Raw genomic sequence first — 12,906 nt, 5'->3', positions numbered from 1 at the left:
TTCCATAGTTTTCCATAGTTCTCTTCTATGGATTGAATCAACTGCCTGAAGAAAGTCTACGAAATTTATGTACCAACTTTGGTTGTACTCTAGCGTCTTTTCTATTAGCTGTCTTAAGGTGAATAGTTGATCAATTGTGCTTTGCCCTGGTCTGAAACCGGCTTGTTCTTCTCCTAGTGCCAGTTCTATATATGGCTTAATTTGTTTTTGGAGTATTTTCGTAACTTACTTGGAATACTAAGGAGGCTAATGCCTTTGTAATTATTGCATTCTGTTTTATCTCCTTTTTTTTGTATATAGGAGTTAGGACTGATTTGGTCCAATCAGTAGGCACTGCTTCGTTTTTGTAGATCCTTTCAAAGAATGTTTTTAATGGTTCCAAAAGTTGTTCCTTTCCTGCTTTTAAGAATTCTGCATTTATTTGATCAATGCCAGGTGCTTTCCTAGTTGAGTTTTTCTATGCTGTGTGCTATTATTTCTTTGGTAAAGATATTTGTTTCCCATTCCATTTCAGTGGCTGGAATCGTAATATCCCAGGAGCTGTTTTTATTATATAAATCTTTGAAGTATTCTTCCCATCTGGCCATTCTTTTTGTTTTACTTTCAATTAGTCGTCCCTCTTTGTTTTTGATCATTATAATTTTTGTAGTCCGTGTCTTACTAATTTGGTCTATTTGTTTATATAATTCATGAAGGTTATTTTCTTTTGATAGCTTTTCTGCCATTTTGCATTTTTCTTCTAACCAGTTATTCTTGTCTCTTTTAACTAGTTTTCTAATTTCTCTGATTAATCTATTATATTCATTTCTGTTATAATTCTGTTTTAGTTTCATGCTTTTCCTTTGATCGCTTAACCTTTTTTACTTCATTCGAGATCCAATCCTTTTTACTTTCTCTTTCTGTGTAACCTATTGTTTTTTCTGCCGAATTTAATTCCTTTAATTTGCACCAATGTTCTTCGATGTTTATATTTTGTTTTGGTAGTTCCTTCAGGTTTTTATCTAGTTCTAGTTGATATTTTCTTAGAATATTGTTGTCTTGTAGTTTTTTTGCATTCAGTCTCCTTTTGACTCTAAAAGTGCTTCCAGATTTTAACTTTATTCTTAGGTTTGCTAATACTAGCTTATGGTCTGATCCACAATCTGCAGAGAAGGATCTGCAGTTTGGGATACTTGATTTCTATCTTTGGTTTACAATAATATAGTCTATCATATTCTTGGTTTGTCTGTCTGTCTGGTGATATTCATGTCCAAAACCCCAAATAAAATGGAGTTTTGGATGTTTAAAGAGAATGTTGATTATTGTTAGTCTATTATTTGAGCAGAAGTTTAGCAGTCTTTCGCCACGTTCATTGCTTTCTCCATACCCGCACTTTCCGATTACTCTTGGCCCCAGTCTTTGTCTACTTTTGCGTTTAAGCCCCGCATTACAATTAGGAGATCTTAACTTGAAAAAGCTGTATTGCTTTTTGCAAAAATGTATAGAGCTCCTCAATGTCTTCTTCTGATGATGCCGAAGTTGGTGAGTATACTTGAATAATAGTTAGTGATCCGACTGATGTTTTAAATCTTGTTTTAATTATATAATTATCCAAGGTGAGATAGGATTGTAGGATAATAGAGAGTTTTGAGCCTTTAGTTTTAATATAAGTGCTACTCCCTCTTGGTGTTTGTTGTCCTCCCTGCCTTAAGTTAAGATTTTGTACTGTCCATGGTGGAATTCTCCTTTTCCAGTCCATCTGGTTTCGCAGAGTTCAATCACTTCCCATCGGTCTAATTCATGCAGTAGCATTTCCAATGCTTCTTCCTGGTGAAGAATTCTTACATTCCACAATATTCGCTGATCACAAACAACGATGCACCGATCGAATTTGAATACCAGCGAGAGGAGAAAAAATGAAAAATATACACCGCCCCCGGGTGGGCTCGAACCACCAACCTTTCGGTTAACAGCCGAACGCGCTATCCGATTGCGCCACGGAGGCTTTGATGAACTTTAAGAATATTTTGAATACTTAAAGATAAAGGAAAAAAGTAGTTAATATTGTCTAAGTTTTACTGACATTAAAGTTGCTCAGCAAATCTTCCTAAAATACTAACTTTCATCTAAATCGGAGCATCCATTCTCGAGTTGTCATAGGAACCAACTAAACAGATGAATGGCAATCGTCCGTCCGTTTATAGGTAATATTCTTTTGCAAATACGCCTACAAATTATTGGTTCTATCCGCCAAGATTTAGTCAAACATTGCTTAAGAAATACAAGAACTAAAAAAAAAAAAAAACGGAAGTCATGATAAGCGAAGACTGTTCCGATAAGAATCGTTTCCCGATTCTTATTGGACAGTCATCGCTGCTCTGTCTAAAACAGTTTAAATTATGCTAGTTTGTACTGCGTTATAAATTCCTGGAAAAACACATTCTAAACCATAAGTAAACATATTTGGCAACGCATAATAATAATCCTTATTTTGCGCGTGCATTTACCTCTCCTCACTTCTTTTTCCTTCTCACATTAATAAGCGGACGGTTCTTTATAGTTCCATACTATAAATGCATTTCCTACAGATTTACTCTTACTTGGAACTAGATCCCTACTGACTCTTATTATCTTGCGCAACTCCTCCCTTTATTATGACGCAGAGTCAGTAAGTTGGTTTTTATTTCCCTAATGGGTCAACTACCATCTAACATATGTATAATGAATAGTGTGCGAAAATGCTTGTGCGCAAACGGACACTTCCAATATGCGAACAAAAAATATCTTTACAAAAAGGGATCCTCATCATAACACACAGCTGAATAAGAGTATGCGAAGCGTCACTTAAAATTACGTGCATGCTCTTTATTATGCCCGTGACTGATACCCAACTGTCTATTTAACAACAGCATAACATGAACAACCAATGTAATCAATCATACTTTCGATTCGCTCTCTCTCTCTCTCTCTCTCTCTCTTAATATCATATTTTAACAATCGCTTTCTCTTGTGGTCTTCTCAAACCTCACTCAGTAATTTAAGTATTGAGTTAGTCTTTTTACTGAAAGGCCATCTCAGTTAAAATGTCGTGTACATTTAAAATACCTCAAAAATTCCGAACAAAAGAATAATAAATAAAACATACTTTTACGTAATTTGATACGATTTGTAGAGTGGCCTTCATAATATCCTTTCCTCCTAACAGCAGTTGCGATCATCTCTGCAATGTCTGTCATTACTTTCTCATCTCGAGAAGAGAGGTCATTCTAACCCAGAGTTATCCTCAGCCGATGAGCTGATAGAGTACAAAAGAAAGTACTCACCACAGGTGTCGCTTTTGCTTTCACGCTAGTTAGTTCCCTCACGAAGATTCTTTCTTTTCTTGGTGTCTTCTAGGAATTCACATGGCCTCTTGAAACTGTCTGGCGTATCAGTAGCTGACCTCTGCTCCGCAGGTAGTTAATAGCAACTGCTGAAATTCTGAAGAATTTTTATAAGCTTAAGCATGCGACTTTACTGAAGTCATGAAGTATGGCAAGCATTCGTGCTGGTTAAGGGGCAGAATGCGAGAAATATTTGCGTCTGTTTAAATATGCGCATATGAAGATCGAATCTCACAACGGTCGATTTTATCCTGATGAATATGCAAATTATACAGTTTTTATGGTGTTCGTTAGAAATCTCTTTCCGCCGGGCTTTATTGTGTATTTTGAGATGCGACCAACACAAGAATTCTATAAATGTTTTCATGATCAGAAATGTTTTCATGACACGTAGTGATGAATGACGCCAATTTTCAAGGAAAAGCTTCATCCTTCAAATATTTGCTAACAACAACGAATACACACAAACCTGGGTCTTGGAAAAATGGAAATCAGTTCGATGGAGAGACGGCTTATACTACGTACTTCTGACTCGACCCCCCTCACATCTGATGGACATGTTTAGATAGGGAGGATGCCTTGAGTATGTCCCAACGATGAAGGTTGCGGGTTAGACTGTACTGAGTGATAAGGAACTCCTTCCCATGCTAGGAAGGTGGGCAGTGGAGCTAAACTGATCACGAGGTGAACGGAATTATGACTGCTATATATGGTTCAAGACAATCGTCGTACATTCTGATAATTTTATGGTATCGGCCTTTATATCTTGCAATACGACAAATCCTCTATCACAAAGCAGTAACTGTAAAAATATGGTTTAAAGAAAATGACATCGGAACATTGCAGCGACCATCAAAGGGTCCCAAACTGAACTAGAAAAAAACATCTGCGGGATCAACTCGAACCAAGAAATATGGTAAGGTTAAGACCAGTCTTTTCTACTATAAATTCCGCGACTCATTCAACAAATCGAACCAAAAACGAAACAATATTTTATGATTTCTGTCGATAAAGATATGTTTTGTTTATATGCGAACGCATGTCCCTTGACCTTTGATACGACACTGTATGTAAGTAGCAATATTTTAATACGAGCTTTTTTACGCTAAAAATTTGTTGGATTGCTTAACATTCCTATTTGCTAAGAAGCGTTCATGCAAAAGTTTTCTATTTACATTTTTATTACCGATTGAATCAGTAAGAAAAATATAAATACAGACAATTCTAATGTTTAAGAATCTACTGCTTCATACTGGTAATGTGTACACATAATTCTTATATGCTGCTTGCATAGTTTTCTTTTCTTTTCTTGTCCGTTTATCATAAGCCACCTAAGTTGACCCATTTTTGCTGTCCAAATAGAAGCGGTGTTTGCTCCAATCTGTTATATGCGATGCGTGCAAACACAGAGTTACAATTCAACATTTTGTTGCTTGCAAAAACTGAACGTGAAATAATATTAATCAGTTTACCGAATCATTTCTTCAATTTCGAAGAAAACTTTCTAGAGAGAGCGCCCGCTTAAACACACACACACACACACACACACACACACACACACACACACACACACACACACACACACACACACACACACACACACACACACACACCTTTATCGAATTCTATGGCATAAATTCATCTCGTGTATTGTACGCATATTTGTACTCACAACAAACAGCTAAAATAAAGCGATGTAGTCCGATATTGTCTTCTCCACATCTAAGATCTTGCTCAACAGTGAAACAATACATCGAGTTTTAAGTTTTAAATATTTAAGAAATGTGACAACAAAGACTGATGGAAGTGAAAGAGACATAAGATACTTGCATGGCAAAAGAAGCTTTGAGAAACAGTTGTTATCCTCTAACATAAATTGGGAACTACGAGAAAAATTTGTAGAAGCCTGTGTTTAGATTACTGCTCTTTATGTAAATGAAACATGGACTTTGTCAGAACAGGAGCCATTACTACAGCATTTGAGTTTTGGTGTACGAGTGGAGTACTGAAAATTAAATAGACAGAAAAAGTGCAAATATATCATTAAAATAGTGGAAGTTGGAATAATCAGAATTAGAATATTTCTGATCCGGGTAAGATTCTGCAATATAAATATATGTAGCTTCTTCGATTTTATTTATTATTATATTTTAAATAATGAAATCGATCTACTCCGAAGAGCTGAAGTATTATAATGATATTAGCGACTTTATTTCTCTTCACAAAATAGTGGAATATAGCCTATTATTTTTACTGACATATTTGTTGACGTCTTTGTTGAATAGCTAAGCGAATGAAAACCTTAAATTATCTCCCAAATATCAAAACTGAAGCCCCACAGTCTGATATATGATCGGTAATGCAAGATAAACTAAGATTTACAAAGTAAATTAAGGAAGAAAACGAAGAAGAAATGTGTGACAGACCGCATAATTCAAAGCAAGCTTCCATTCCAAGTAACCGTTTCATGTTGGATAACCTTCTCTGTATCTGTATGTAACATTTATTTTTTTTCGTGACTTTAATTTCTCATTCATCATCTTTGTTATTGTCATCTGTCTTAGTGAATGTCATTTTTATTTTGATCGCAGTGACCCTCCTCTTCCGAGTGCAAGCCAATGAAATCTTCCATGTCGCATGCTTGAGTTGGTGAGCTCCTCTCAGCGTCAGTCATGATGTAGCCCAACATTACACTCCCTACCTTTTTATTAATGCAGAAATGTTAATGAAGCATTTCCTGTTTGCAGTCCGTAACAGTGTCTGTTGTCGGGGCGGGTGGAATCCGTAATGAAGGTGAGAGCAATGCCGTAAAGAATTATTAAACTGTCCGTTATCTGAAGGGATGTCCGTTAAGAGTTATATTCTAATAAACTGTGTTTATTACAATATAACTTTAATAAGGCACCTCCTTCTGGCATTAACTCGGATTGTTCAGCATCTTTTCAAATTCCTCAGTTTCGCATTCTTCTTCCATAGGGAAGCATGCGAAACTTGCAAGCAATTGCATCGTGTAATGCAATTGCTTTCTTAATCGTTCAAGACAGGCGTTGTTTGTAACGCCTTAATTCTCTTAGTTCCACTTCAGTGAAATTAAGAGCAGTAATTTATAAAGCTCACCCCATTTGATTTTTTTTCTTAAATGAAGCTTTTTTTTCTTGAATCAAACGAAACAAAAGAATGGAGACATTACGTGCATTTATGTTAACAACAAAAATTTAAATTCAACAGAAAATAAAACCGCAAAGGTCTCTTCCAAGATGCTCTCACCATTTCGTTTTATATAAAACAATAGCAAAGTTACCCACAAATCCGCATCGAAAAAAGTTCTAATAACAAAGTCAAATGCTGCAATTTAGATGTCATTCTTGTTATTATTATTATTATTATTTTTGGATGCATTGTATCGGTTATGTCGTTCGAGTTAGCCATCCAAGGTGAACCCCAATAGCACACTGATGCTGTCCATCTGTACAAAAGAGAAGAAGTTACAAAAATAAAATATTTAAAAAAAAATAAGTTATTTTTCAATGTAGTACTATGAAAAATCTGTATCTTGAAGTATTGCTGTTAAATATCGCACATCATCTTGGCGAGTAAAATTTCCTAACAATCAATAAATAATATACGAAATTTCTGTTTCCGAAACACAAGAAGATGCGTTTGTTATTAATGGAAAACTAGGAATCCGTTGATTGTTTCGCGAACAGCTGGAGATCGTAGTCCTTGGGAAAAACAGTTCCGAAATGGCTGTTCCAAAGAACAGACGTAAACGGAACAAAAGAAAAGCTGGTTCAAGAGGTTTGAAGATTAATAATAAGCGGATGTTAACCAGCGTTTCTTTACTTAAATGGTTCGTATTTCTTCATGTTTATAAGAAAGAGCAAGAATCTTGGTAGTCAATTCAGAAAAAGTGACTACCATGATTCAGCATAAATGCAGAAAACCCATCTTAGAGAAGGTGCCGGAAAGAATCTGTAAGAGAGAAAGTTCATCGGATTGTCCACTTTTGGATAGCATTCTGAGGAAGGTTTTTGGTACATCACCCCAAAATGCAATGGTAGGCCAAGACCGGGCAGATCTGGGATGACTAAAATTCAAAGTACAAAAGCATACAAAATGATAATTTAAAAAATTACTATTGTATAATACCAACTCTGACCCAAATAAAGCAAATAAAATAGATTTGCATTAATCTGATCAACGTGGAAGAACATTATTCACTAGTAAACTGGTGACAGTTTAGTCCCACGTTTTGTGACAAGCGTAAGAGGTCACAAAAAGTGGATGGTTGGACTCAGTGGTCAGGAGGCAACCTAAAGCAAGTACAAAATACATAATTTTTTAAAGATTTTTTCCCATCATTTCCATACTCGTTTCCTTTATTGTTATTTAATATGATAAATCTCCACCGTTTTAAGACCTGGCCGAAGACTATATACCCTCGAAATTAATAGATTTTGGACAATCTTCCGTCCATTTAATTTTATACCCATAACTCTTTGATAAGATCTCGCAGTAATCTATCCACACTCAGACAATTTTGTTTTTGTGCAATTGCATTAATTTATGGATTTAAAATTTCTCTGTTTCAACGTTATAAATTCATCAATTTATGAATATTAAATATGAATAGGAAAAAATCACCCAGATAAACTCGATTTGTCACTGTAATTATGTGTTGACAGCGTATATAATATGTCAATGGGTTATTAAGTCGCAATTTCTGTTCGTTCATAAAGGGGAAGGGAGGGGGAGTATTTCAGGAATACTTCTATTCAAAACCGTCACAAATTATAATTGGTTTGCGATATTATAATAAGCTCATGTCATAGAGAGCTGTCCGTAAGTAAATCTAAGTTCAGACGTAGACCACCCCTAGAGGGAATGGAATAAGAAATAGATCAGTGAAGTTAAAATCAGATGGGGAAAAAAAAAACTGAAAATAACGATAGAACTGTTCTGGTCATGATAACGTGCATTAATTAAAGATAATTACATAATTGATAACATTTATGATGGGTGGACTACCGCGAAAAATATCCTTCATTCTCAACTAACCTGCTGATAGCGCAGATGCGCATCTGACTCTTCAAGCGTGCATCTGCGCAGATTCAGTGACACATTTCAAATAACTGCACTCTTCTAACACTAAGACTATCTGATGTTAGGAAAGACTACTCACAGCACAGACTCGATACTCTGGTAATTATGTTATTTATTTTTAATGGTAACGATCATTAATAAGCAAAATGATAGCCTATCCTTCTGAATTAGGCTGTCTCTACTATGACAACTCTTTCTCTATTTTCCTTAAGTGAAATATTTTAAGTCTGAGAGAGTTTTTTAGTTAGTCATTCATTTTAGTTAGTGATTATCCATAATTTAGAAGAGTCGCATAATTGAATGAAGTCTTGAGAAAGCTGCAACTCAGCTTTTGAACGAATATTTTATTTTTCTTTCCTTTACTCGTTTAGATTAATTTATGTTACTTACTGGATTAAGGTTAATGGAGATGGAAAGAGTTAGTGTCTTGAATAACTTTGTCTTTCAAGCTGAGATTATCTGAAGTTTCATATGTGAAACAGTGGTGATTACAAGAATGACAACTTGAGGCAATACCTCTGGTCGTTTCCTAAGACCAACCTTTTGGATAAGAGCAGTTCTTCGGACGTATAATAAACCAAAAATGCATTGAAAGGAAAATTTTAAAAAAATAATAATAATAAATTCTTGGTTGTACTGAGGATTGCTGTAATTAGAAACAAAACATTATTATAAGTAGTATTTTATTTTCTGACAATTTCGTTTTGTTGATTTAGTTTTAGTTTTACGAAATTTAAGTGATTACCAGTGGAAGATGTTCCCACTCTAATTATTGACAAAGAACATTGCTGCAATAAGGAATTTTTATTCATATGCCGAAAGAAAAGATCTTTCGCTGTGTTGCACAGAAATAAAGTGCAATAGAGATTGACAACCTAGTCAACGAACGGACGCAACTGGCTAATTGGCCAGCGAGAATATATCGAAGAACATTGTTTGAAATAACATCCACATAAAGCCAAAAATTGCCAAGAAATGTACATTTGCGCAGGCGCTTAAGCATCCAGAATTATGATAAATTGCATGAAAATATAAACTCTCATCCAAGAAGTGTTAAATTCACTCATTGCAAGTTGACGATTGTGTTTGCGACCTGTCTTATTTTTAATTTCTGTCACATCGACAGCCTACATTTGTGAGCATTATTTTTCTTGTATGGAAACGAATAAATCTAAAACTACAAATTGGTTATTAGACAATCATCTTGGTTATTAATTACGAATTGCTGCATAATTTTTGAAAGCGAAGTTTAAAAAAAAATGCTGCAAATATGCAACCCCCAAATCCTATTGATATATGCGTGGTTTGAAACACAGTAAGAACTGATGAGTTTTTTTTTTTTTTTAATACTAATCCCAGCCACAAGAGGTTGCTCATTACATAGTACATTTGTACAAGAATGGATAGAAAGGCGAGAAAGAAAAAAATTGTTAACATTGCAATGAAAAGTTACACTTTGAAATCGCTCTGGCTCTTCCAATTTTGGATGTGAATGACACAACTCTCGATCACATTTCACTTAAAATCCGATTTCCATGGCAGAAGAGGTTGAACTGGGCATAACTAAAGTGCAAAATTGGTTTCTAAATTTAGCATAACAGGAAGATAAAATAGACCGCCTCTCTGTCTGAACTGCAGCATCTTCACTGAGCTATCAGTGCAGATATCAATCTCTAAAGAGTAGAAATATCATTCTCTGCCGTCAAGCTGGATTAGTTGCTTCATATTGAAATTCCTGTGGAGTTCAAGCAACAGAACCAGTCGAACCACATCAGAAAACAATCCATTCAGTCCATGATACTGTTGTTTATCTGTCCTGACTTCAAAATGTCTTCTTCTCTACTTCTCCGTGCCATACAAAACCGTGGGGAAGGTCAGTTCTGTACTGAACACATATTTACACACCTTTCTACATTTGTACCACCCGTTACTAATTCTTCTTTTCTTTACGTTAGTTATTCATAACCTCATGGCCTTTGACCCCCGAACCAGCGGTATTTCACCTAAACAAAAGAAGGGCAGGACATTCCCTACACACACATCAGTATTTAATGTTCACATTTACTATGAGCGATGAGCCCTTTCTGGCACACGCACATTACGACTAGATAACAGAATCAGGTCACGTTGCGGGTTCGTCATATAGTTTGGGAAGTAATTACTGACTCTCTCGTGACCCCTCTCCTTTTGTGTGCCGAAATAAGACAACTGATAGAAATGTCTCTGTGGGAAGGAACGAAACTAGCATTTTTTAAAGATATTCCCGAAGAGTCCAAATGTTATCAAATCGTGATGATGAGGAAGAGGAGAGGCAAAAAGAGGAGGAGGAGGATGGGGATGAGGGAAGGAGCAAGACGGAAATAAAGAACGCATTCAAGTCAACAAAAGGAAAAAAAAACGATAATGGAACAAGGCTTAGCTTAGCGGAGGTGAGCTACGAAAATATCCTCTGAATATGGAGGATAGTTCTTTATGCAGAGAACGTGGCACGAGTTATTCGCGAAATCACGTGACTACGGACATGTGCGTTCAGTTCATTAGCGGTAATCTTTGTGTTCGAAGGGACACGGGTCCAGTCAACTCGCTCCCCCTTTCTCTTCCTTCTGTTGTCAAACAACAGAGGAGGGGGGGGGAATATCTTTTATCCCCCACTTTTCGACCCAAAGAATTCGAGCCCAAAGAGCCGTTACGTGCTTCTCTTCAGGAACGGTTAGCACGAATGGTGAAGCATTTTAATCGGTCGCGTGACTTTCATCCCTCCACTTTGCCTGACTAATTATGCTCGATCAGTGTTCGGGCCAATAATTCGACGTTCTGTTCTTTATTTAAGGATGTTGGTGTCCACTGAAAGGGTTAATTTGCTCCTCTGTCATCCCGACTACGTTGGTGGTCTCAAGTGTGTGTCGGTGGGCATTCTTGAAGGAGGCGTGTCCACTTAGACCCACAAGGAAAGGGATGGAGTCAGATTACACTTCACACGTGATGCTTAATTTCTCATGCGTCAGGCGGAACATAACGGACAGTTGCGCAGGTAGCCCGAGGAGTCTTCCTGTTAGCATCCTCGCTCATTAATAAGACAACAAGAAAACAATGACTAATTCTTTAAGAATTCTGAGCAGTTCGTGTATGAAAAAAATTTTTCTTCGTTCTTTCAAGAACAATTATCTAAAATATTGGGGGGGGGGGGGTTTAGACCTGACGCCCATACTTTTGTTATCTTCTATGGAGGACTAACTGAGATATGTGCATATAATAAGGGTGCTGAAAAATAAAGGAATTGTAAGCATCGGTCGGAGTCACCATACCATCCAACAAAAGATCAATCGGATCGCACTTTGACCGCCACGTTACAGGCTCGAATTCGTGAATACAAACGGCAAATGAAGATCGACAGTTCACAGCGTTGAACTGCTGAGAACTGTTTGATCATCATCTGGATATTCGCCAAAGGTTAGAACGCGTTGTAACCTTTGACGAACGAGTCTAAGAAAAAGTGACTGAATGGGTTCAAATGTAACACGATGGAAACAGAAATCCAAGGAGGAATCTGTCAAACTTCAGGAGTCGATTTCTCGAGAGAAAAAAAAAAGTTTATATCAACATCTCTGTCCAATTATAAGCGATATTATTTTTTTTTTACTCGGTCTCGGTCACTGCTAAATACACCGCTGCTCAAGGTCTACATTTCGTGGTCTAGTGTTTTTTTTTTTCTTTTTTTTTTTTCAACACATGAAAGTTTGCAATCCCTACAGCCATTAATGTCGTGTGTGAGCAAGAGAATAAAAAGAAAGAAGGAATCTCTTTCTTGAACGTGTTTCTTGAACAGCTGAAGATTAGTTTCTGGAAAAGACAAAGTAAGAAAGGCTGTTTCTAAAAACAGGTAATTAAAGAGGAGGAAGAGAAGTTGGATTGGGAAGTTTGAAACTGGATAACAAATGGATATGGAACAGCAGCTGCGCATGTTCTTGCATTCTTGGAATTAAGTGACTGGGTTCAGATGATAGCGGCTCATAAGATGAGAGGGATCACGAATTAATCGGATTGTCCTCTTAGAGTTAGTGCCAGTCATTCTCAGAAAGGATCTTCGTGCACGATCCCAAATGTGTGAGCAGAATTCCAATACTGGGCTGAATTGGGATTTACACAAGTTTGAGCGGAAAAAGCTTTTGAAGAATGCAGAAGGAGCGGGTAAGATATGCTTCGTGTCAGAAGATGCTAAAGGCGTAAGTCCATCGAAGAAGAGAAATCTGATCTCTCCTTTGCCCAACTGAAGGACAGCAAGGAGATCCAAGGCATTGATTATGGAAAATCTTTAAGCTTTTAATGGCTGTGAACTACAAGGAGGTTTGTGAAGTACTCGTAATGCATCAGAATCAAGTGTGCTGTCATCAGCGTAGCTATGGTTGGATTTATGCGAAGTCAGTGAAGGAGGGTCATTTAT

The 12,906-nt window shown here is 36.6% G+C and overlaps 1 non-coding gene across 1 annotated transcript; it reads right to left on the bottom strand.

Moving 5' to 3' along the window:
• Positions 1-1,910: 1,910 nt before the first annotated feature.
• TRNAN-GUU (transfer RNA asparagine (anticodon GUU)) lies at positions 1,911-1,984 on the bottom strand. The gene has a single exon. It is a non-coding gene; the product is annotated as a tRNA-Asn (tRNA).
• Positions 1,985-12,906: the final 10,922 nt, after the last annotated feature.

The sequence above is a fragment of the Typopeltis vanoorti genome, chromosome 23 (assembly GCF_054136105.1).
Source record: "Typopeltis vanoorti isolate ZY-2024b chromosome 23, IOZ_Tvanoo_1.0, whole genome shotgun sequence".
NCBI classification, from domain to species: domain Eukaryota; kingdom Metazoa; phylum Arthropoda; class Arachnida; order Uropygi; family Thelyphonidae; genus Typopeltis; species Typopeltis vanoorti.
Note: the sequence above shows the minus strand (reverse complement) of the source record. Positions and strands in the feature narration are given on the sequence as shown.